Consider the following 26,466-nt stretch of genomic DNA (forward strand, 5'->3'; position numbering starts at 1 on the left):
AGAAGAATTAGATAAAATTTTAAATGATGAAAATATAGAAATTGCAGTTCTTACAGAAACAAAAAAAACAGCTAACTAACACCATATATAGTGGAGTGGACAAACAAATACATGCAAAAGCTGGTGTAATGATTTGGATCCATAAATCAATTAAAGCAAAAATAACTCATTATGCATACTGGAATGAAAGAATATTAGAAGTTCGATTAAAATTAAATAAAGAAAATGTAACAGTTGTTGGAGTATATGCCCCTGAAAGAGGAAAAGAAGCAGAAAATGATTACTTTTACAAAGAGTTACATGGAATATATGAAAAATTAAATAAAACAGACCATATAATTATAGCCGGAGATCTAAATGGCAGAATAGGAATGAAAAAAATTAACAATAATATACAAAAATTTGGAGAGGACAAAAATCAATAATAGACTACTTTATAGCAAATGAAAAAGCAGCAAACCTCTTCCTAGAGGTTAAAAGTTAGAAGAGGGCTAGAAATTGACACAGGTCACTATTTAGTACAGGCAAAACTAAGATTTCCACCAAACTGGCTACAAAAAATACAAAAATATAAACAAACTAGAGAAACAAAATCTAATTACAAAGTAAGACTACTAAATGATTCAAGTATAAGAAATTTATACCAACAGAGGATTAATAACTATTTAGAAAAAACACAAGAAAATGAAGACATTGAGAAAGAATGGAATAATATAAAAGAAATTATCGCATCAGCAGCATATGAAAGCCTAGGAACACAAAAAAAAAAATCATAAAAATAAAAAATTACATATATGGGGCAATGAAATAAAAACAATAACTGAAAATAAAAAGCTGGCTTTTAAAAGATGATTAAGTAGCAAAAAACAAGAAGATGAAATTGAATATAGAAAAAGACGAGCAATAGCCAAAAGAGAAACCAGAAAGAGAGACAGAGAAAGCTGAGAAAAATTTGTATCATACCTAAAAAATGACATATACAAAATAAGACCCAGTGCATACAAAATACTAAAACATATTAATGCAGATATAAAAGAAACTGCAAATATAAATTGTGAAATAGATGTAAAAGAATTCTTGTATTACTTTACAGATTTTTGGACAGTAATACTGGCATCAAAAATAATTACGCCAGCAACTTACAAAATATATTAAATAATATGATAACAATGAAAGAATTAAAGAACAACCTAAATAAAATAAAAAATGGCAAATCAGCAGGAGAAGATGGCATAAACTCTGAACTGTATAAATTTGCTGAAAAAATTTCACCAAAGATTACTAAAATATTTAAATAAAATATATACAAATGGACAAATACCAACAGAATGGAATACAAGCATAGATAAATAAATAATAATAAATAGAATAAATATATTTAAAAAAGGGGATAAAACAAAACCTGGTAACTACAGAGGTATTAGTTTATTGAATACATGCTACAAAATATACAGCAGAATACTTAATGAAAAATTAAAAATATACAGTGAAAAAATATTATTGGAATGTCAAAATGGATTTAGAAAAGGATGCTCTACAATGGACGCAGCTTTCTGTTTAAAACTACTTATAGAAAAAAGAAGAGAATTTAATTTGGAAACTCATCTTCCGTTTATAGATTACGAAAAAGCATTTGACAAAGTAAAAAGATATATACTGTTTGATATATTACAAAGAATAAATATACCTAATATTTTACTAAATGCAATATTGAATATTATTATTATTATTATTATTATTTATTAAAAATTATTATTATTAACTTATTATTATTAAAAAAAAATATTATTACCCCAAGACCTCATGAAGTCAAAGACTCATCTGGCAGGTCCTTTTATCACACCACATCTCATCATACCGTGTCTTAAACACACTCAAACTCCTTGCAGACACCACACTCTCAGGCAAGGCATTCCAATCATTCACAACTCTGAAGAAAAAACCTGCCTCTCACTTCCATACTCACACCCTCTTTATACAGTTTCCAGGGATGACCTCTGGCTCTCCCCTGTTCTCCCACTATTCTCTGTAGAACTTCTCCACCACTGATCTTATAACAACTCCTTACAAACTTGTAGGTCTCTATCATATCTCCCCTCTTCCTCCGAATAAATACAAAGATGAAGAAATAAAAATAAAGATAAATGAAAAGTTGTCTGAAAAACAATCTATAAACCAAGGAGTAAGACAGGGATGCCCTCTGTCTCCAATACTTTTCAATATTTACATTAATGAAATATTAATACAGTGGAACACCTTAAACGATCAAGGTATAGAAATTTCCCGAATAACAAAATAAGTACACTATCATTTGCAGATGATCAGGTAATAATATCAGATAAGGAAGACAATTTACAAAGGGCAATATATAATTTAAACATTATAGTAGAACAGTTTGGAATGAAAATTTCCATTGAAAAAAACTAAAACAATGGCATTTTGTGGACTAACTCCAGTTAGAATCAAAATAGTTATTAATAATAAAATAACAGAACAGATAAATACTTTCAGTTATCTTGGATGTGAAATATCATATGAAGGCAAAAAAGACATAAAATTAAAAACTTCAAAATTTTTACAAATTACAGGCCTGATAAATAGAAAACTCAACCCAAATATAGTACAAAAAGAAACACACTTGAAAATATACAATACTTTAGCAGTGCCCACATTATTATATGGCAGTGAAATTTGGGCAATAAACAAACAAGATAAACAAAGAATAAAAACAAGTGAAATGAGATTTATGAGAAGAACTGCAAAATACACATTATTAGATCAAAAAAGAATGACATTTTAAAAGAACTAAAAACAAAATCAATAGAAGAAAAACTAAACAATTATAAACAAAAATAGATTGAACATGAAAACCAAATGGCCAACATCCGATATCCAAACAAATACTAAAATATAAGCCAATTGGAAAGAGAAGACAAGGTAGACCTCAAAAAAGGATATTGGATGGATAATGAGACCGGAACAGACCAATATGGTCTATACCCACAATTAGTGTTATGATGATGATGATTAAAGCTCTCGAAGGTAATTAAACCAAACTAATAAGTAATTTAGTTTGAATATATATTTTATGTGGTGGATTTAGACTCTAAATCACCAGCAAAAGAGGTAGTAAAAGGTAAAAGAGGTGATGTTTACCCTGACTAAAATTATCAACAAGTGATTGATTGTGTTCGCACAGAAATTCCAACACTGAGTTATAAAGTTCTACAAGCTTTCGAAAACAGTTACCCTTTGACAACAATCTTACTTCTGTATGAAGGAACAACTGGTTGAAATTTTCATCATTTTTTTTTTTTTCCACAGAGCAGCATAGCAAACAGTCAGCTGTTAAGGGCATTTCTTTTATTTATCTTAATATCAATTTGCAAAGCAGCATGCAATTTTTCACTTATGTTTTTTGCAACAAGGTGTTGTCTGTGTAAAAAAAAAATGTACTGTTTGTACTTCAGAATTTTCATTTTTTAGCTAATAAAAATCCTCTGTACTTACCAACCATAGCTGGAGCTCCATCCGTTACAATTGCTGTTATATTACTAAAGAGAATGTTGTACTTTTCAAAAGACTCTTGCAGACATCTAAAAATTGTTTCACTTTGGAATCAGTTTTTAAAGGTTTGGCAAAAAGGAATTCATCAATTACAAAGGCAGTTAATACTTTTGTCATCGATGAATTGAACTTAAAAAGATTGCTGGGTATTTCTCTCTGCATTGATTTTGTTATTTTTAAACCGTCTTGAGGGTATTCTCAATTTCCTTTGTAACAGGTAATGATCTGATTCTGTTTTTGCATTTTTAATGTCATTTGTAAGGTATTACAGTACAAGTAAAAAAAGCAGTAACTAATGAATTCCTTTTTGCCAAATCTATAAAAATTGATTCCAATGTGTAACAATTTTGAATACTCCTTAAAACTAGATTGGCATCCTTTTTCGTAACTAACTCTATTGCTATTTTTTTATAGATGATAGAATTATTTCTTCACCAAGAGTATGTGGCTTTCCTATTTTTTGCAATATATCATATGATACTTGTGGTCCAGCACGGCAGATGATTTATAAGGGGCTTAAGCATTGTGTGATTTAAAATTTTTTCCTACAGTCTCTTGAAATATCGAGGTCTTTCTTCCTTTTATCATTATGCTATTTTTTAAAAATGTTCTTTCATTTTTACAAGTGTCATAGCATCATTTATTAAACATTTTCACACATAAAAGACACATTGGTTTTGTTTCATTAAGGGGAGAAGGCACAAACCCGAAATTTAAACATTCCACTGAATAATGACGACACTTCTCTTTTGCATCAGACATGATGATTAGAGGTTTTCTGTAGGAAATTATTTCAACACAACTCGAACTCTTGCTAAAATAATTATTTTAATAAGAAACTATTACAACAAAATGAATAATCCGCTTGCAATTACTGCAGAAAAAAGATCTACTGACACTAGAAATAGCACTGAAGTTTGACAACAGCAAATGGAAGTAAAAGGAAACTGGGCACAACCACTTGAATGAAAATCTGATTGGACACTAATGAAAACAATTTATTTATGTTTAGAGCACACAGTGGATGTTCTGCCAGGAGCACAAAGATAAGCCACTTTGCTGACTGCCCAAGTTAATGACTTGTTTTGTATACTAATTCTAGATCTCTAAAATTATCTTTCTGAGGAAATATTTTCTTTAAAGATCCCTAAAATAATCTTACTGGCCCCCACTGGCTTTATTAAGAACTAAAGTCCCTCTCAAACTTGCTCAAAAACATCTGGGTACTGACCACTTTGGGAATCCCTGATCTAGACAAAACTTTAACAGAAAGAAATATTAAATTAGCAGCAAAAACATAAACAAAATAAGAAACAAAAAGGTTGAGATGAAATAGATAACTACAAATATATATGTACTTTTTGACTTCACTGTACATATATATTTGTATTTATAGATAAAACTACAAATATATATGTACAAATATATATGTACAGTGAAGTCAAAAAGGAAGAAAGAGCAAAAGCAGGAGTAATAATTTTTAATTCATAAATCGATTTTAAAAAATATCACACATTACAAATACTGGAGTCAGAGAATTCTTGAACCAAGACTGGAAACAAGTTGTGGCTTCCTGACTGTCCTGAGTGTCTAAGGCCCAGAGGAAGGAAGAGAGAAGATAACAATGCTTTCTATTTGGATTTACAAAAATAAAAGATAAAATAAACCTGAATGATTATCTATGAATATTAATAATGGGAAATTTCAATGCCAGAGTAGGGAATATTTCATTTAGTAGAAATGTAGGAACAATGGATACACACTTAGAGATTAAGTTAAAGATACCAAGCAATTTTAAACCTGTTTTTACTCCATTTTTTCCAAGTAAGCAAACAGACAAAATGTCAAGTTTGCGCCTGCAATTTATGCAAGACTAGCTGATCCCACAGGTAGTGCAAGACCAAGGCAACTCGTGGTAAAGGTAGAGCAAGCTCTGATCACTAATCTTAATATTTACTCTTAATGCCAAAACACATCTCCAAGAAGGGGATGTATGATGTTTTGTATTAAAGGCAAGGGGCCACTACCCAGACCGGTTTCGACCTTTATTGAGGTCTCATCAGTGGGAGCCAGGCTAGAAACACCAAGATTTAGTAATGCAGAGCTTGTAAGTATTTTACCAAAACAAGTTACCATAAGGTGTTATAACCTTATGGTAACTTGTTTTGGTAAAATACTTACAAGCTCTGCATTACTAAATCTTGGTGTTTCTAGCCTGGCTCCCACTGATGAGACCTTATTCGCCAAGACGTGAAAGACAGCTCCAGTTCGAAGAAGAAAGAACCTGTGCCTACCAATCCAAAAGAGGATCCATTTCCCACGGCCCGAAGAGAGAGCTCCATGCTCACTTTCTACAGAAGTACCTCAGCGTTGGTAAGCCCTTTTTTCTTATTATTGGCTCTTTTACCCTTCCTTCTGGTATCTCTTTGCTTGTTGTGAGGGACACCGGGCATTCCCCGACTTCGCCCTCCTTTACCCCCCCCCTTCTACAGCCAGTAGTTAGGTTTTCCCCCAACAATGCCGTTATTCTTACCCAGAACTAGAACGCTTGGCATCGAAGTCAAGTGGCTCTCAGATAAGCGGACTTTAGTGAAAGCTCTGATTGATAGTAGGGGCAGAAAACATATATGGTTTCACACCGTACTCAAAAGAAAGATTCCAAATTGTAGTCAAAAATGACCAAACAAGAAGCAAATTACTAGAGGGTTTCCCCTGTGCGGGACAAACGATCAAACCTTATTTAATAGGGAGTTTACGGAAAACGTTAAGAATAACTAGATTTCCATTGGAATACCTGGAGAATGAAGACAATGTCAAGAAATTTTTTAGCCAATGGGACGATATTATTAGTATCAAAGCATTTGAACATGCTGATTACAAAGGCTGGAAAACAGGCGACATTGAAATACAGATGGATATGAAAAAGGAAGTTCCCAACTTCATTTTAGTGGGCCAAACAAGGGTCATGGTTAACTACCCGGGTGTTAAAAGATTGTGTTTCCGATGTAACTCTGAGGGTCACCTAGGGGCAGAATGCCCAAAACTACAGTGCAGAAATTGCAAATCAACAGAGCACAAAATAGTAAACTGAACAGAAGCTTGTCTTAAATGTGGGGACTTGACCCATAAAGTGGACACGTGCTCGCACAGAACACTCTCAGAAGCAGCTGGAGGGATCATAATACCAATCAGGGCTATACCCCTCGGTAAACCTGAGGTATCATCAGGGAGCGATTTTCCAGAGCTCTGGCAACAGACCGAAAAAGAAACACTAGCAGAAAACACAACCTCCATGAAACCCGTAACGGGTAAGACACCCAGGGCAACCCGCCACATCAAGGAAATAACAGCCAACTTCGAAACCCGCAGCAAAGAGGGAGAAGTCGTAACAACCAGCGCCCCAATAAAGCGCACAAGAGAGGCAGAAACAGAAGAGGCAAAAAAGGCTAAACAAAGCAGCCTACTCTCGTCAGAAGATGAAATGGACAACATCCAAACTACAAGCCAACGCGAAGGCACCCAGCCCCTTGAGGAGGCGGTAACAAAGACAGGAAACCTATCCCCAGTAGTGGACCAACCTGCAGAATCCCATTCACATATCTGCAGCATGGGCATTTATAGCATCACAGAAATGGAATTTCAAAACGACCTCGTTATGGATATTCCAAACAGCTCCGATAGTGAATCACAGGTGGAACATGTAGAGCAACAAACAGACAACCCCCCCCCTTCCTCCAAATACCAACATGGATTTTAAAATTGCCACTTTAAACACCAACGGTTTACGCAACCCCTTTGCACAAAGCACTGTCTGGAAGCTAATGTTAAGGTACAAAATTAATATCCTCCTGATTCAAGAAACCCATTTTTATAAGCATTGGGACGTGGAGAACTTCTCGAGAAGCTACCCAGTCACCAGCTACTGGTGCTTTGGGGATGCTCACTCGCGAGGGGTGGGGGATACTAATTCGCCCCCCAATCGCGGGAGGGGTCTTCAACGTCCAGAAGGACGCCATGGGACGTCTAATAACGGTAGACTGGAAGTACGGTGGCCGTACCATCCGGCTTGTTGCAGTATACGCCCCGAACAGCCCATACCACAGAAGTGGTTTCTTCTCTGCCCTTGAAAACTACCTCTTGGGAGCAGAACACCTAATAGTAGCCGGGGACTGGAATTGTGTGGAAGACACACGTTTCGACAAAGTAGGCGGGAACGCAAACTCTGGAACCGGTGGAACCGCCGCTCTAAAAAGATGCTGTGTAAATTTTGATCTCGTCGATGTCTGGAGGAGGAATAACCCATCGAAGGTAGAAACAACGTGGTGCCGCGGCCAGATATCGACGAGACTAGATAGGGTGTACGTGTCCCAAAACTTGGAACAGTATGTTCAAAGGACACGTCACACCACAGCACACAACATGTCAACAGACCACAAATTGGTCATTTTAAAAATTACACTCCCAGAGGTCCTTGGAGGCTTCCTCCTACTTTTCCCAGTCTTTTTAGCGACCAGCTACAGAAACTCTGTGATGAATGGACAAACATCAACTGGGACTGGGAAAACTGGCTGCACTTTAAGTGGCAGGCTAAGGAACTGTTTCAAAAATGTGGGCGCGAAAAGGTCTACCAACAACGTAAACGGCTGAGGGATCTCTACAGGGAACTCGGCTGGTACCGGTAAAGCGAACGGAGCGGAGTTCCCTGCGGACATCTTATCAGACAGGTAGAAATAGAGCTGCAGCAAGAGCGGCAGAGTAGAGTCGATGACCTCGACTTTCGCATGAGACTATCTCAGAAATTTGGAAACACCCTCTGCCGCATTCCACAATCAACAACGGGTGGCAGCAAACGATGAAAGAATGATTTACCAGATCGAGGAGAAAGGCCAGATTCTAAATTCAACCCATGAAATACTCCGTCACTTTCACCAGCAGTATCTCGGCATCTTCGCTGACCAGCAGGGCACGGATGACTTCAGTGAGTGGGACGTCAAACGTTTTCCTGAGCATTTTAGCGCCCTGCATGACAGGCCGATAACTGCAGCTGAAATAAAAGCCATGTGCAAAACGATGAAGACAAAAAAGACCCCAGGGCCAGACGGACTGGGGATAGAATTCTATAGATCTATCTGGGACCTTGTACTGCCAGCACTAGTAAAGATCTTTAACGAATTCCTCACTTCGGGAAACATCCCTGAGGAATTCGCTAAGAGCTATACAATCTTTATCCCCAAAAAAGACCGAGATCGGACCTTGTCAAATAACTGGCGTCCCATCTCCTTAACTAACCTAGACTATAAACTTTTCGCAAAAATTATCTGTACACGCATTAAGGCCGGAATAGAAAACATAATAACAAGTCTCAGGTTTCAAGTTTCACAGGTCTATGGAATCCCAGGTAGATCTATGGAATTTAATCTCTTCCTGCTAAGAGACCTAATCAGACTGGCCAAGGAAAAAAAATACCCCCTGGCACTTCTCTCCACCGACCTGGAAAAAGCGTTCGACAGCGTCAGCCACACATACTTACAGGACACCCTAAAAAAAGTAGGCATAGGCCCAAGATTTCGGCGTACAATTAAACATATGTATGCGGGGGCATCGACACAACTGTCTATTAATGGGTTTCTGACAGAACCAATCCGTATAAAGAGAGGGGTTAGGCAAGGCTGCCCACTAAGTCCCCTTCTCTTTTCCCTAGCATTAGAACCCCTCATCAAAAGAATAGAGAACACCCCTGCAATTAATGGTATTCCACTGCCCCAAATTTCCAAACAGTGCAAAATAGTAGCATATGCAGATGATGTAGTGGCCACACTCAGAGACTCTGAGTCTATCTGCATCTATCTTGACATACTGCAAAACTTCAGCATAGTCAGTGGTCTCCGAGTTAATGCACAAAAAACCAAAATCAAAAATTTTGGAAATTTCCATAACACCGGACTTCCCTACGGTTTATACTAGGAGTTCCCTTTTCTGAGTCGCTAGCTTTACCAGTTAAAAAATTACAGGAAATAAGTACGGAAAAGATAAGTCTATTCAAACCGACCTTTTTCTCCTTTTATGGCAGAGCCACAGTGATAAAAACAATCATTACCCCAATGCTGATGCACACAATCAATATCACAGGCATCACACTGCTACAAGAAAACCAATTATCCAAAAAACTCATAGATTTCTTCTGGAATGAAAAAAAAAACACGAGGTTAAAAAACAATACCTACAACTAAAACATGAAGAAGGGGGGGTACGCTCTGCCTGATCTCAAAAGCTTGCTTTATGCAAATACATTCAAAACCGTACGGAAGGCCCTAAACTCAAACCATATTTCAGGCCTCCTAATTAGATATTTTATAGGACTTTTCCTCCCCCTCTTTGGAACCATGGACTATGCTGGACCCCGTGCAAGGGTTGTGCCCAAGTGGTACTGCACACACTAGTAAAATCACTCACAAGTACTTAGAGACAAAGGAACAGAAATCCTCACACACAAACCGAAAGCAGTATACTGGGATTTCTTCCAACTCTCCAGGCGTGATACACCAAACCTCGGGACAAACAATGAAATTCTCTTTAAAAACATCAAGAATAGCTGGGGACAGCCTTTTCATCGGGATCTGGCCTGGCAAATAGCTTATGGGCGGCTCCCAGTGAAACAGGTTAAATCTAGGTACGTACCCAGCCTGTGCAATCCCTTTTGTGATGTCTGCCGGGGCATGGAAATGGTGGAGCATTTCTTTTATTTTTGCCCACCAGCCCAACGTGTCTGGCAAAGACTGAGCACAGCACTGGGAATCCCGATGCTATCACTAGAAGAGGTCATACACCTGCAATTCCCGCCACCAGTCAACAAGACCCAAAAATTTGCCATTTTTTTAATTAACGTCTTAAAGTATCACATCTGGAAGGTACGGAAAAAATCCCAGGTACGGGACGCAAATTTAATGTACGCAGGAATAAGGAAAGGTTTCTTTTTTTACCTTCCTAAATTTCTTGCACAAAAGAGACATCTACTAGGCGACTTTAAATTTGTGAACAAATACTGCAAACCACCGAAAATATGCTTTCTTATACAGGGACGCATCAAGCCCTGTATATTTCTTTAGTATCTCCAAAACTCCACCTAACTCTCCCTAGGAAAAGTAACAACCACTCTGTTCTTCCTCGCCATAAAGCTTTCGCTGGCACGGTTTCTTTTACTCCAAATAAGGGGGGTAGATCTGAGAACCCGGGCTGCGAAGGCTTACTGCGAGGCGGTGCTGCTCCTTGTGAGCGGCATCTCCTGGGCCAGTCTTCTACCCCATTCTAAGTCCCAGTGGTACCAGGTCTGCAAGTTCCTTATTTTGTTCCCTTTCAGTTCAACTGACCGGACCTTAAGTCCTTTGATTTTTATGTAATTTAAAAATTAAAAAAAAAAAGTTCTAACTGAAATTGTTTTCAAAACAGGTCAATGGATCTCCTTCATAGATAACTGACGAAATTATTAAGGATAAATTTATAAGTGAACTATTAGTCAAAATTTTTATGGTTAAATTTTCTTTTTTTTTAACAGATAAATTGAGAATATGTGTCACAGACCAATTAGCCATATAAGGCTAAACAGGTTGACTGAGGCCTCTTTTACCTCTTACTATCCTACTCTATCTTTCATTATTCTCCTCTCTTACTGTTTGCTGACCCTCAGCATGCTTTATTCTCCAAAGGCCGATGATGAGAGACATGAACTCCCATTCGACCTCAATAGAGCTCGAAACCGGTCTGGGTAGTGGCCCCTTGCCTTTAATACAAAACATCATACATCTCCTTCTTGGAGATGCGTTTTGGCATTAAGGGTAAATATTAAGATTAGTGATCAGATCTTGCTCCACCTTTACCACGAGTTGCCTTGGTCTTGCACTACCTGTGGGATCAGCTAGTCTTGCATAAATTGCAGGCGCGACATTTTGTCTGTTTGCTTACTTGGAAAAAATGGAGTAAAACCAGGTTTAAAATTGCTTGGTATCTTTAACATGACTATACCCAAGTTAAAAATACTTTCTACACTTAGAGATTTCTCCACACATAACTTAAAAATTACTAATACCTTTTGTGAGACATAAAAATTGTCATAAATTCACTTGGGAAACCTAAAAAGTATAATAGACTGCATAACAGCTAACATGATACCAGACAGTAGGTATTCAGAGGTGCAAAAACAGAATCAGATCATTACCTATTACAAGGGAAATTGAGAATACCCTCAAGATGGCTTAAAAAGAACAAAATCAATGCAGACAGAAATACCCAGGAATCTTTTTGAGTTCAATTTTTGGATGACAAAAATATTAACTACCTTTGTGTTTGCAGACAATAAATGAAAAACTGGAACAAATAAAAGAAAACAATGCTATTGAAATAGCTTTCTTGTAGAAAGGTTTATACATTGGCATTGGTTGTTTAAGAGCGTTAAAAAGCACTCATCCAAGCCAACGTTGTTGATGTGTTTGCTATTTGGCCACATGGCCTGGATACACTCCTCTCCTTTCTAACACACTTAAACAACCAACACCCTAGAATCAAGTCCACCCTGGAAAAAGAGGAAAACAATAGCCTCCCCTTCCTAGACACACTAGTCACCCGCCAACCTGATGGTACCTTGGTTTTCTCAGTTTTTAGAAAACCACCTATACAGGGAGATACATTCACCAACAATCCCCCCCCCCCCTCACAACAATATGGAGTTATTAAGACACTATTCAACAGGGCTAAACTAATCTGTTCAAATGACCAAGCCCTAACCACTGAACTAAATCACATCCTTAACACTTTCTCAGCCAATGGCTACCCTCCCTTCACAAAAACTAAATCCATCACCATTCCCTACATCCAAGGCACCTCGGAAAACATCAAGAAAATCCTAAAAAAACATGACTTGACCACTTGTTACAGACCATAAAGAAAATTGGCATCCCTTATCCGCTCCACTAAAGACCAATCACTTCCCCTAGACCTACCTGGTATATACCAGGTCCCTTGCAGCTGTAAATTGTCCTACTTTGGCCAAACAGGCAGGACAGCAAATATCAGAATCTCAGAACACAAGGACTACATCCGATTTCACCAGTACAGCTGCTCTGAGCTTGCAGACCATGCTCTGGATACTCACCACAGAATAAAGTGGAAGAAAGCCACAGTAATACACTGCAGCAAGTATAAATTTGAAAGACTATTCATGGAATCAGTCTCAGCACTAAAAAACGTGCCCAACCTCAACAAATTTGGATGCATGAGACTGTCCCAAATTTGGGAAACGTACATCATGAGAGCTTCAGCCCAACGACCAAGAATACCTAATATAGCCCACCGGGGGCACCATCAGGACTTTAGGAAAACGGTAGCTTCCTCGCTTCGTTTCTCATTTGCTGTTATGTAGTACTTGCGTGCACGTGTCTTTATCTTAAGTTCCCATGAAGATGGCAATGACATTGCCGAAATATCGGAAATAAAAATATTAAAGTTGATTTAATTTATATTTCTAGTGTTCAATGTCAATTCCTTAAGTATTAATTATCATTGAAATAGAATGTAATAATTTAAAAACCATATTAATAAGTGGAGCAACAGAATGTCTTTGAAGAAACAGAAAGTAAATGGAAAAGGGGAATAAGAAACTGGGATAAGAACACTGAAGCAATAATCAAAGACAAGAAAGAAGCATATAAACAATGCATAAAATACAAAAGAGAAACAGCAAAACACACACACACACAGAAAAAAGAATAGAGAAACATTGATCACTTCATAGCAAAACTGGAAAGAGATCATACAGTGTAGACACCAAATACATACAAAATTCTAAGAAACACAAATCAGAAAGTGAAAGAAAATGAAGCCTTAAATAATCAGAGAAAACTTGGCTGTTCTTCCAAAAATGATGGTAAGCCAGTAATGATACTAAAACGGACCTAATGCTAACTACATACTGGAAGAAATAACAATACATGAAATCCTAAAAAGCAATACATTAAAGAAAATCAGAGCAATCTCCAGGGTAAGACAGAATAAACACAAAACATGTTAATTATACAAGCATTCTGTTTGTCAAATGACTTATAAATTTATTTCACAATATCTGGTAGAAAGTAAGAATACTAGAAGTAAGAATTATGGAATAAAGCCAAAATTCCAACATATAAAAAAGCCAATAAAGGCAAATGTGAAAAGTATAGAGGAATGAGTCTCCTGAAAACTGGTTAAGTTGTATATTAACTTAACATGAATATTAACTTCAAAACTTTAATAATGAAAAAAAGGGGTGCTTAAGGGTCAAAGCTATATAACTGAGAGGAGACCTCCACATAGCCTTTAAAGGAATGCGGAGAACCGACCAGCACTTCTGACCTAATGTCCTATCCTCACCTTCACGTGGTGCACCCTGTTGGGTATCTACCTGGATACTGAACGAACGAGGATGGGCTGGCAATTTCAGATTTAGCCAACCAAATTGTATTCTTATTGGCTTAAACCAAAATACAAAATGATGGTACAACATGACAAAATTTCATGCCGGCTGGGGCGTCGCCCGGTCCGTTGTTTTCACCAAGGAACCAGGGCAAACAGCGAAAAGTCAGCTACTGGAACAAATCTGAAAACACACCCCAACTCAACATCACCAGAGTTAAAGATCGGTACCGTCAACATAAGAAGCCTGAATGGAAAAGAAATGGAGCTAGCTGAGGAATTAGATAAGTACCAGATCGACATAATAGGGGTGACTGAAACAAAAAAGGCAAAAACTGGTGAGATCTTTCTGCGCAATAAATTGTTATATTTACGCAGTGACAATCAAGGAAAAGAAGGAGTAGCCACAGTATTCAACACAAAATACGAGGCTAATCTTCTTGAATTGCAGGCAGTCTCAAGAAGAGTGATGTGGATATGAGAATGGGGAACTGGACAATGAGAATTATTTGTGCCTATGGTCTCACAGAAGGTTCAACTAAGGTAGAAGTGGAGGAATTTTTTGATGCTTTAGAAAAAGCAACTGACACAATGAAAAAGGAAAAGTTGGGGATCTAAATAGCAGAGTAGGAAATGATTGTGAGACATACAAAAATATTTTGAGAAAATTTGGAGAAAAGAGCAAAGCTAATAATAATGGTGAACACCTGTTGGATTTCTGCTGAGGACATGGATTGGTTATTACTAACACCATGTTTCAACATAAAAATGTGTACAAATTCACATGGAGAGAAGAGGCAAGAAATAAGAAAAGTCTCGTTGACTATGTCATCGTTGATAGTGATGTTTTCTCTCTGGTGCAGGACACCAGAGTGTACAGAGAATTTGAAATTGATCACTATTTAGTCTTGAGCAGGATAAAATTGAATTTCATATTGAAAAGAAGAACATGTAAGAAAGTTTTAAAGCGAATAAAAGTTGAGCAGCTCTCAGATGTGAACTCTCGACTAAAATACACAGATTATTGAAAAAAAAAAAAAAAAAATGAAAGAGTTTGAGAACAGGAACCAAACCTTGGAGATTCAGTGGCAAGTCCTGACAAAAACACTAATTGATTCAGCCAGAGAAGCATGTAGTGAGGTTGTCTGCAAGGATAGAAAAATCAGAACCCCATCGTGGATACAGAAAGTTAAAGAGGCAGTGAAGGAAAAGAAGAAAGCATATCAAAAGTTCTTGTCAAATAAGTCAGCTTGTGCTCTTAGAGAATACAGAGACAAGAATGCTAAACACTGTGTGAAACTAGCAAACAAAAATCATTGGAGGACTTTGGCAAGAATACATAAAATAAATATCAAGAAGGTGGCAAAATATTCTGGAGGTTGTTGAAGAAGCTTAGGAATGGAGAAAAGAGTGTTGTAAAAGGAGTTAGAGATGACAAAGGTGACATGAAAATGGGAGAAAAAGATATCCTTGAAGTATGGAGTAATTACTTTGAAAAACTGCTAAATGAAACAAGCAGTGATAACACAGTGGTAAAAAACACTCAACAGGCATACACTCATGAATACATATCGATACGTGAAGTAGAAAAAGCCATCAAAAACCTGAAATGTGGAAAGGCAGCAGGAGTAGATGATATTCAACCAGAAATGCTGAAGTATGGTGAAATAAAAGTCTTACAGTGGCTGCACTGCATAGTTCAGAAGGCGTGGACAGAGGGACGAATTCCGATGATTTGGAGTAGAGCTCTCATAGTACCCATATATAAAAAGGGAAATAAAACTGAATGTGAGAATTACAGAGGTATTTCCCTACTGAGTGTTCCTGGCAAGATCTATGCAAGTATACTTGAGAAATGGTCGAGAATGTTTGTGGAAGAGAAGCTTGGTGAAGAACAAGCTGGACTCAGGCCAAATAGAGGATGTCAGGATCAGACCATCACTTTACAACAAATAGTCGAGAAAGCATGGGAATATAACAGAGATCTGTATTTAAGTTTTGCCGATTTGGAAAAGGCATATGACAAGGTGCCAAGAGAGAAGCTATTCAATATGCTACAGTTATATGGTGTCAATGGGGCATTATATCAAGCAATACTTAGTCTGAGTTGTAAGTCAGCAGTTAGAATTGAAGGAAGATGGTTTAATGTTAAATCTGGTGTGAGACAAGGATGTATATTATCCCCTCTGTTATTCATTATCTATATGGATCACATTATGAAGGAAAGTGGTATTAAACATGATATCAGAATTGGAGATGTTAATGTATGCTCTTTGCTTTATGCGGACGATGTTATACTTCTAAATAAATCCACTACAAGTTTGCAAGATTCCCTGACTATTTTGAATAACTGTTGTAATAGATATGGTATGGAGGTCAACAATAAAAAGACAAAGACAACGAAAATAGGTAGAATTGTTGAAAATGTCAATTGTGTTGTGAACGGGGAGCCTGTGGAATAAGTAAAACACTTCAGCTACTTAGGCACAATTTTTAGTGAAGATGGTAAATTAAATATGGAAATAGACAACAGAATCAACAAAGGTGGTATGGTAGGAAGTCAATTGAATAAATTCATATGGAATAAGAGAGAAATTACAGTCATAGCAGACTTATGCGAATTCGGAGTCACGCGGTTTCTTATATGTATGTATTCCCATCCTGCTTCACACCTTACCACTAGTCGTATCTTTCAGGTGCCGGCTGCATTCGCCAGTGTCGCACATGCTGTGAACAAGCACTGTCGTGTTTCGCGCGGTCTCCATTCATATACGATTTTTATAGTCTACAAACCTTGCAATTGTTTAATGTTATATTCTTGATAAAAATTTTATCACATAAAAAAAAATAATGTCATCCAAAAGAAGCAAGTCCGATTCTTCTACTGCTAGCAAGAAAAGAAAAACATTGACTTTGGAAATAAAACTCAACATTATTAAGGATCTTGAAGGTGGAATGAAAATTTGTGAGCTAGTAAAGAAGTTCGATCTACAGGAATCCACAGTAAGAACAATCATAAAAGAAAGGTTTACAGATTTTGGAGGACATAGATTCTAACAAGGAATGAATTGTAGCCACAAGGAAAGGAATAAAAAAAATCATTAGCTTGCTATGAAGAAATTTTGCATGACAAGAAAAAGACATTATGCCGTCAGATGAATCTATTAGATTTTATGAAACCATCGACATCGAAATAGCTTTCTTTTTTTTTTATGTACGAAAAAATACAATTATGATTATACTTCTTTAAAAATATAGGTGTTTTTGTAAACCTTTGGTCCCAATTGTATGTTTGTATATATAAATTACATGCAAAATTATATCCGAAATTTGAATTTCGCAAAGTTACACGAATTCGACTTACGTGCTTTTTTGTAGGTCCCACCTAACGTGTAACTTCAGGGTTTTACTGTAGTCAGAACACTAAATTAGCTGTATACAAGACAGTGTTCAAACCAGTTTTAACTTATGGATCTGAGAGCTGGGTCAGAAGTAAAACACTTGACCAAAGACTAGAGACCGCAGATATGAGAGTCCTGAGAAAGATGGCATCAATGGCAATATCATATTAAAAACGAGGATATTAGGAAAGAACTAGACATTGTCAGCATTCAGGAATGTGTTAGCAGTAACTAACCTAAGCTAATCTCAGGTGGTATGGTCACTTAAACAGAATGGGCAAGGAAAGATTAGCAAAGCAAGTGTTCTCTGCCAGGTTGGCAGGAAAACGACCCAGAGGAAGACCAAGATATAGGTGGATTGATATGGTACAAAGTGCCTTAGACGATAGAAATATAAGATCTGATAATGTTGGAGTCTTGACAAGTAACAGAATGATTTGGAGGAAAATTGTAGATAGGAAGTTAGGAATGATGTAAATTTTTCATGTAGTACTATCATATCCTGTACACCCCTTGAGGGTATACGTCAGGAATTTGATGATGATGAAACTTTAATAATATGTAGAAGATAAACTTTGTGAAGAACAAAATGGCATAAAAAAGGATGATCATGTATTGACCCAGATTTTACATTAATGATCCAAATGAAGTTGACACAGAAAGAAACACCTAGCATTTGAAGATTCTCAAGAAAGCTATTCATAAAATTATGGATTCCACTCAAGAAGTTTAACATTCCAAATCAGTCGCTAGCAGCAATAACTATGATGTATCAAAACAATCAAATACATGTAAGAATCAATGAAAAAGTTACAGAATGAAAATCAATAAACAGAGGAGTCCATCAAGGATGTCCAATATCCACTCTTTTTTATTATTATTATTAACACCAAACCTCCATGAAGTCAAATGACTCATTATGGGAGGAACTGTGTCTGCATTCACCATGATATCTGGCAATGCATTCTGCTCACCATGCAAAGAACCTGCTCCTTATGCTCCTGCTCACACCCTTCTTATATAGCTTCCAGGGATGTCCCCTTGTTCTATCCCTTCTTCCATTCTATGAAAAATTTCTTCCATATCAACCCTGTAACAACTTAAATGTTCTCAATCAAATGATTGATACATTTAAGAATAATTCTTTCTCTACCTCATCACTATGAAAACCATAGATAACCAAATCTGTTCATAAAAACCCATACGAGGCCTGATCAAAGCCTTATACAATGGAACTAAAAAACCTCTTTATTTCTGTATGTTAAGGTCCTCCACATAATTGCCATAATTTGATGTGATAAGTTCACAACTTATTCAATATAACCTCTGAACTTTAGATCCTTGTCCACCACCACCACTCATCTCCTTAACTTCCACCAAGATACTTTGCATCCCACTGTTGCCTACCAAATTTCAGAACCCTACACTTTGTAACACTGAACTGACAGTTCCATACTGTTGCCCACTCATACAAACTATTCAAGTTCTCTTGTAAGGCAACATCTGAATCACTCTTCTCAGTTTGACATTGTCTGCAAACAATTGTATATCACCAGTTAAACTCAGCCCAATATCATTAATATACAAATTAAATAACAATAGTCCCAAGATACTTCTGTGGTATATCACCAATGCCTTTTCTCTTCCAGGATAATGCACTCCCATACACAACTTGCTGATACCTAACAGAGAGCAAGTTGCCTATCCAAATCACTAATCTAGCATCTAATCACATCTGCTCCAGTTTAGTTACCAACTTGTGATGTAGCAATCTATCAAAAGTCTTTACGAAATCTAAGTATACCACTGTATATGCATCTCTCTTGTCAAATATATTCAATGCCTTGGGAAAACATGGCATCCATTTAACAAATCTATGCTGATAAGTACAGAGAATACTGGTGTTATCAACCCACTTTTGTATCTTAGATCTCACCAACCTCCCCAATAATACCTTAACTACAAACTCCAGATATACATATCAGTCTAAGCCTTTTCATCACTTTTGTGAAGTGGAACAATTTTATCTTCCTTCCACTCCTTTAAGACTTGTACTGTTGCAAAACTCTTGTTAAACAAGTATACCATGGCTGATGCTAACTCTCCAGAACATTTTCCCCTTAAGATGCTATGTCATGAAGTCCTACTGCCATATTGACACTGAACTTAACTTCTCATGTACATATCTGATAATATATATATCTTTTAAGAGAGGGAGGAAGAGAGGGTGTGTGCATGTGTGTGAGTGTTGGTACATATCTCATATACTCATTTCATTCTGTACACTTGAATTTCTGATTTCAAACTGAGGATGAAATGCCTGATGAAATGCTCACTGACTACCTCGACTATGTTCTCTACAGCAGTTACCAATCTACCACTTTCATCTATTAACACCATCTTGCCATAATCATTCTTCTTTCTTCTTGCCACATATAGAAAAAAGTCCTTTGGGGTTTTTTTTGACCTGATTTGCAAATTTCTGCTCATACTGCACTTCTTCTGTCCTTACCAACTGAGTCACTCTTCTGGATTGCTCTTTATACCCTTCATGCAACTGATTATTACCATATACATATATATATTGGTCCATCTTGACTGCCTCCAAAGTGCCTTCTTCTTCTTCTTCTTCTTCTTCTTTCAGATTTCATGCTTAATCCCTTCATTCATCTATTTGACACCTATCCTATTCAGCCTTTTGACATCAGAATACATTCACAAAATGATGCTGTTATGTAATTCTTTGTCAGTTACCAAGCAGCATTTATTTCTATTCTGCTCAACTCCTGATTCAATGCTATAGTTCCAAGCTGAGCTGTCTCCTAAGCTTCTAATAATCACCAGCCATGTTATTCCACAAATAGCCTTTCCTCACCAAACCCCCACTCACAATCATGTCTTGTCTTAAGCTTTTCATGAACCATTGAGGTTCTTTCACTGTGGGCTTCACAACTAGAGGTTGACCATGCTTCCTGGTGTGTCCTATGTCTGTAGATGCATATGTTCACGGAGCCAGTTTGCCTGTTCTGGGGGACAAAAAACCCCTACCTCCATATGAGACCAGCTAACTTACCCTTAGTTAAAAGAGACGAGATAAAGGTTTCTCACATCTTGAACGGGAATCGAACCCAGGTCTTTCCGACCAAAGGGCTTTGTCTATACTGAATGAGCTATGGAGGCTCTCACAATCACATCCTCTGAAGAAATTATCAGATCTAAAAACTCTTGATCTTCACATATCCTCCTTTACATACTGCCTGAAATAGTGGTCTCTTGAGAAATCAAGAAATTCATTTTCCTTATTCCCAAATGCTATCTCTTCATTCAAAGCTATACTGCCATAAATAAAATTACCCATAACTCCCTTCCACTGTTCTCTAACCCAAGTTGCTTGGGTTAGAGAACAGTGGAAGGGTACATTTCTTGATCACCACCATTCACATTCCCTAGTCTATAGCAACATCCAACCAAATATCTTTTCATGTCAATCTCCACCTTACACAACCTTGCCTCAAAACCACTACTACTATTTCTTTCTTTCATGTCTATTTTGTCAGCATAATTCTCCTGCTGTCATCATCAGTAGCACTCCCTCTCTCTTATTGGCCTTTCTTATCTTTACAAAAAAAAAAAAACCCTGTATCCTCGCACTTCTATTCCTGTCAGGATATCATCCTCATTCTACTATGTTTCACTTATTCCATTTCTTGATCACCACCATTCACATTCCCTAGTCTATAGCAACATCCAACCAAATATCTTTTCATGTCAATCTCCACCTTACACAACCTTGCCTCAAAACCACTGCTACTATTTCTTTCTTTCATGTCTACTTTGTCGGCATAATTCTCCTGCTGTCATCATCAGTAGCACTCCCTCTCTCTTATTGGCCTTTCTTATCTTTACAAAAAAAAAAAACCCTGTATCCTCGCACTTCTATTCCTGTCAAGATATCATCCTCATTCTACTAAGTTTCACTTATTCCAACAATTTTAAGGCATATAAACTCAATGAACAAAATAATTTCATCTCCTTTATTTCTGTGGCACCTGGCATTTCATATAGATATCATATATATTCATATAGATGAAATAGTAAAGAAATGGAAGAAAAATATAAAACCAGCATTTAAACTGGATAAAAGAACTATACTTAATACCCTTTTGTTTGCAGATGACCAAATAATCATAACAAGAATTCCAAAGATCAATTATATTCTTTAAATCTAACTGTTAAAAAATTTGGAATGCAAATATCATCAAACTAAACAAAAATCATGGCTTTTAAAGGACCATCTTCAGTCAGAAGTAAAATCATGACTGAAAATAATGATTTTAGAACAAATTAACTGCTTCAAATGCCTCAGATGTGCTATCATATACAAAATAAGCTGATAATGATATCGAAATTTCAAATTTCCTAAAGATAAACAGGGATGATGAACAGTATTGTCAAACCTAACCAAGTTTAAATGGTAAGCAAAGGGTCTAACTTTTGACCCTTTGCTTACCATTTAATAATCGTAAGCCTGAGATCTTACTCTATTGGTTAGAGTAAGAGTTTATAGAGAATAAGAATTTATAAAGTTTAGCAAGATCCTCTCTATGTAAAAGTGAATTATCGCCCATAAAAACTACAGAAGAAAAAAACAACAGAAGCTGGAAAAATGAAATTCATATGATGTACAGCAGGTTATACTCTCTGGGACAAAAAAAAAAAAAAAAAAAGAAGCACAGAAATATGTAAAGAACTAAAAATAGACTCAGTATTTATAGAATATATGAATACCAAATGAAATGGATTGAATATAATGAAAGAATAGACAGTTCAAGACTACCCACAGAGATACTTGGATACTACCCAGTTGGAGGACACAGAAGTCAGGGACTATCAAGGAAAAGATGGAATGAGACCTGAACAGACCACTGGACCTAAATCCCAAATAATGTTTCTTTGTATATATTTGTATTGTGAAATGTAATATGAAAGTTGCCAAGAATTAGTGTATTAATTGTGTAAGTTAGGAAATTACTGCTAATGTCAGTCACATTTTCTTAATATTTTTTTTTAATATCAAACATACACTGAATGCTCTAAGTAATTTCCTCACGATGATGATGAGGAGGAGGAGGAGGAAATTACTTAGAGCAGTGTTTCTCAACCTTACTAAGCCCAAGGACCAGTAAAATGCCTAAAACAATTCTACGGAGCACTAAGTTATAGAGGCATAGCTGGGGTAGATCCGACCCGGGCAGCACTTTTTTGGCTTTTAAGAAATCTTGCCATACTTCTATAAAACAGCAACTGAGTATGAAATAGACTTCGGCAATGTCATCAACGATTTTGTGAACAGAAAAGCAAAAAAAATAACATTTTAGAATTTTGGAATTAAAGTTTTACTTCAAAAACTTTAATTCCAACATTTTGACTTTTTGTAATTTTTTTTCAAAACCTATGTAGGAATTACCAACATTTTGTAAAAACTGTGCCATTATATGACATAACAAATCTAAAAGCATGTTTTGAATACATATGGAAACATAATTAAATTGGAAGTAAACGATTAAAAGTGTATCATCATTGAACAAAATTTTAATTTTTATTAAAAAAATAAATAATATGATATAATTATGTTACTACTTACTTTTAGTGAGATGGTTGAGCTTCTCAGCCCTTGCAGAGTTGCTGGATATCTGGCTCAATATTGGTCAACTTCAGTCGAAGATCAGCACACGCACTAAGACGATTTCTGTATTTTCTTTTTATTCGAAGGAGCAATGAAAATCCTTTCTCACAAAGATAGGTTGTAGAAAACTGCATGACGATTTTCAATGCTTCTTCAGATAATTCGGGAAATTCACTTCTCACTGAAGATGAGATCCAAAATCGAGCCAAACCAAGATCATGGAATTGCATTTTAAGTTCACTGTCACTTGAAAGCTCAATTAACTGTTCTTTTTATGATAACGAAAGGTCGTTCTTGTGATTGCAAGCCTGAAATGGATCGCGAACTCACAAATATTTCTTATAAAAGTTATTCGGAAAATATGTTTCAAAATTCCGTTTCAGATTTTTGAGCGGTCACAAACCCTTTCCAGAAACTCAGAATCAACAAAAATATAATTTTCCACTAAAAAGGAATCCAATGTTGGAAAAGGTGCAAATTGTCTGTCTTTTACATAATTAATCCATAAAACCAGTTTTTTTCTCGAATGCCTTTATTTTGTCGTAGGCATCAAGAACAGTTAAAGAATTTCCCTGAAGGGAGAAATTTAGTTCATTTAATTTCAAAAAATGTCTGAAAGATAGGATAGTGTTGATAACCATGCTTCATCAACAAGGAATGATGCAAAATTAGAATTAAGTTCATTTACAAATAATAAAACTTCGTGCCTTAATTGAAATAACCTTGTTAGTACTTTGCCCTGGAAAGCCAGTGAATTTCAGAATGAAGCAAAAGTTGTATATATTCACTGCCCATTTCATCGCAAAGTACTGAAAATAACCCGTTATTTAATAGTCAAGCTTTAATAAATTAACTAGTTTTACAGCGCGGTATAGCACAGTTTTAAATTCTGGTGGGCATTTCTTTGGAGGCTAACGCTTCTCTATGTATGAAACAATGTACCCAAAATTCATATCCTGAGCTACTTCCTTGACCATAGAAACAACCCCACTATGCCTGCCTGCCTGCCTGTAAGGGCGCAAGTGCCATCCAAACAGAAGCCTATATATTTTTCCCACTGGATCCCTTTGTGTATTATGTAATTATTGAGAGTGTGAAACATTTCGAATGTTGTTATCATGTGCATATTAACTGCGCATCATTTGTAACATCAGTAGTCTCATCTATTTGTAATGCATAATAAGGGCTCTTCTTAACTCTTTCGAATAACTGAGATTCTACATCACCTGCATATCATTTGAAAGAGGAATCAAATCAACATCTTTTAGTAAGTTGTTGCCAAACATAGCTTTTACCACATCTTTTATAGCTAGAAGTAGAAAATTTTCCCCGATAGAATTAGGTTTCCCTGTTTTCGCTATGCGCAAACTTAAGAGATAGGATGCTTCCAGTGCCTTGCTATTAATAGAACCCATGGCCAAAACTATATATTTCCCATGATTTAATGTCCCTAAGCGTCTACTGAAAAAAATTCAATTGGTTTATTTTTCACATCACAATGTTTAGTTTCTAAACGTCGTCAGAGTTTCGCAGATTTCATGCACTCATTTGACAACACTTCATAACATAAAACACATTGAGGTTTCTCTTCACTTTTATCTCCACATCAAGTAAACCCGAATTCCAAATATGAATTGTTATATTTCCTACTGTAATTTTTCTTTGAACTGCTTGTTTCTTCTACTTTAATAGTATCAGATTTACTCGCTGTTAGAACACATGTATCACAATTAGGGTTAGCATCACCTGTTTCATTTGCTCTTTTTTTCAAAGTCCTAGTTCTAAGCCACTTTTCCATTATTAAAAACGTTTCCAAAAAATATATAAATATATAAATACCAAGGTTAATTCACAACACACTTTGTCCAAGTATCACTTAGCCCTTCTGAAGATATACTGAGCCTTGGGTAAAGGAAGGAACCTTCAATAATAAAAATCAATAAACAACAAGAAATTGGTTGAAATGTGGTAACACATGTTCACTGCAAATCTGACAAAACAGCAAGGGAAGGCAGAAGCAATAAAACTATATCATTGTTCACTTCACCTCTCATTCTGTCGCTAAATTTGTAGCAGCAGAATGATGAATAATAAAAGAGGGGTGAAGTGAACAACAATATAGATTTATTGCTTCTGCCTTTGAACATTCTAATGCTATTTGTTGTTGTTTTTTAGTCTCCATTTGATTTCAATAATTTTTACTTACTTAATTTTAATTTTTTTTTGGATAATTAAAAAAATTATATTTATTTAATTAATTTAAGTCTGCCTGAGGACCACAGGTCGCGAAATACTGACTTAGAGCATTCAGTGTATGTTTGATATAAAAAATTTTTTTTAAAAAATGTGACTGACATTAGCACACTTACTGTTGTTTGCCACTGCAGAAGGAATTCTGAAAAATGTAACTCATTATTGCATAGAGGATTTTTAGAGATGCTGCAAAAAATACTGAAGAAAAGTGCGAATAATAATATTTCAATGAAATTATAAGAAATGATTTACCTCTAAACCTCTAAACAAAGGCGCATGTTGATAATGACACTGGTAAGCATATGAGTGTGGAACCTGTGTGTGTGTGATTGACATAATTCATATTATGTCATACAGGCATTTGTTAGACTGGAAACAGAGAATGCTAGAAAATAACAACAACAACAGAGAGAGAGAGAGAGAGAGAGAGAGAGGTGATGGAAAATTTGAATGTTATGTAATAACTTGGATCCAGACTTTTTATAAAATTACTTAAAGAATAAAATAGAAGTTTCAAGAAATACATGGACTTATAGTCTATTAAAAGCAAATGATGTATACTGCTACTTTTAAAGTACTTCTTACAGGATTTGTTTTAAGTGAAACAGGCAAAGATACTGTTGATATTTCTTTTCATTAGAAAATGGAAAAAAAGAAATTAAATTAATATATGTATTTCTGTTAATGCTATTCAAGAACTCTAATTCTTCATAATGCATGGAAATAGTGTTTCTGCTGATACATATTCTCTCTGTCTACTACTACTACTATTTTAATAAGAAAGAGAATTTAAAAAAAGATAATGATGACTGAAAAAACTTGATATTTCAGTACAAGCAAGGAGTGACAATTTGACTTGCATTTGGTGTCTACACAAAGATTGACAACCTATTTAAAATTTACTTGGAATGCAGTTTGATGGATTACCGTGATGTTATTTCTTGGCCTATATTTTTCTTATACTGAGTTTGTGAAATTCAGTTAGGCTCAGTGCACAGCCATCTTTATTTATTGTACATTTTAATATGAATGTAAGTGTGCGAGAGTGAATTAATTATTATCAATTCACAACTTAATGGCTTGTGTATATATGTTTACTAAATCAGTATGTATAATTAC

General features: G+C 36.0%; 1 protein-coding gene across 1 annotated transcript in view; it reads right to left on the bottom strand.

Annotated features, from left to right (window-relative positions):
• The window catches only part of LOC150102859 (centrosomal protein 20-like), a 109,589-nt gene that overhangs the window by 19,861 nt on the left and 63,262 nt on the right, over positions 1-26,466 (bottom strand). The gene's annotated exons all lie outside the window — the stretch shown is intronic.

Source organism: Typopeltis vanoorti, chromosome 9 (genome assembly GCF_054136105.1).
Source record: "Typopeltis vanoorti isolate ZY-2024b chromosome 9, IOZ_Tvanoo_1.0, whole genome shotgun sequence".
In the NCBI taxonomy this organism is placed as follows: domain Eukaryota; kingdom Metazoa; phylum Arthropoda; class Arachnida; order Uropygi; family Thelyphonidae; genus Typopeltis; species Typopeltis vanoorti.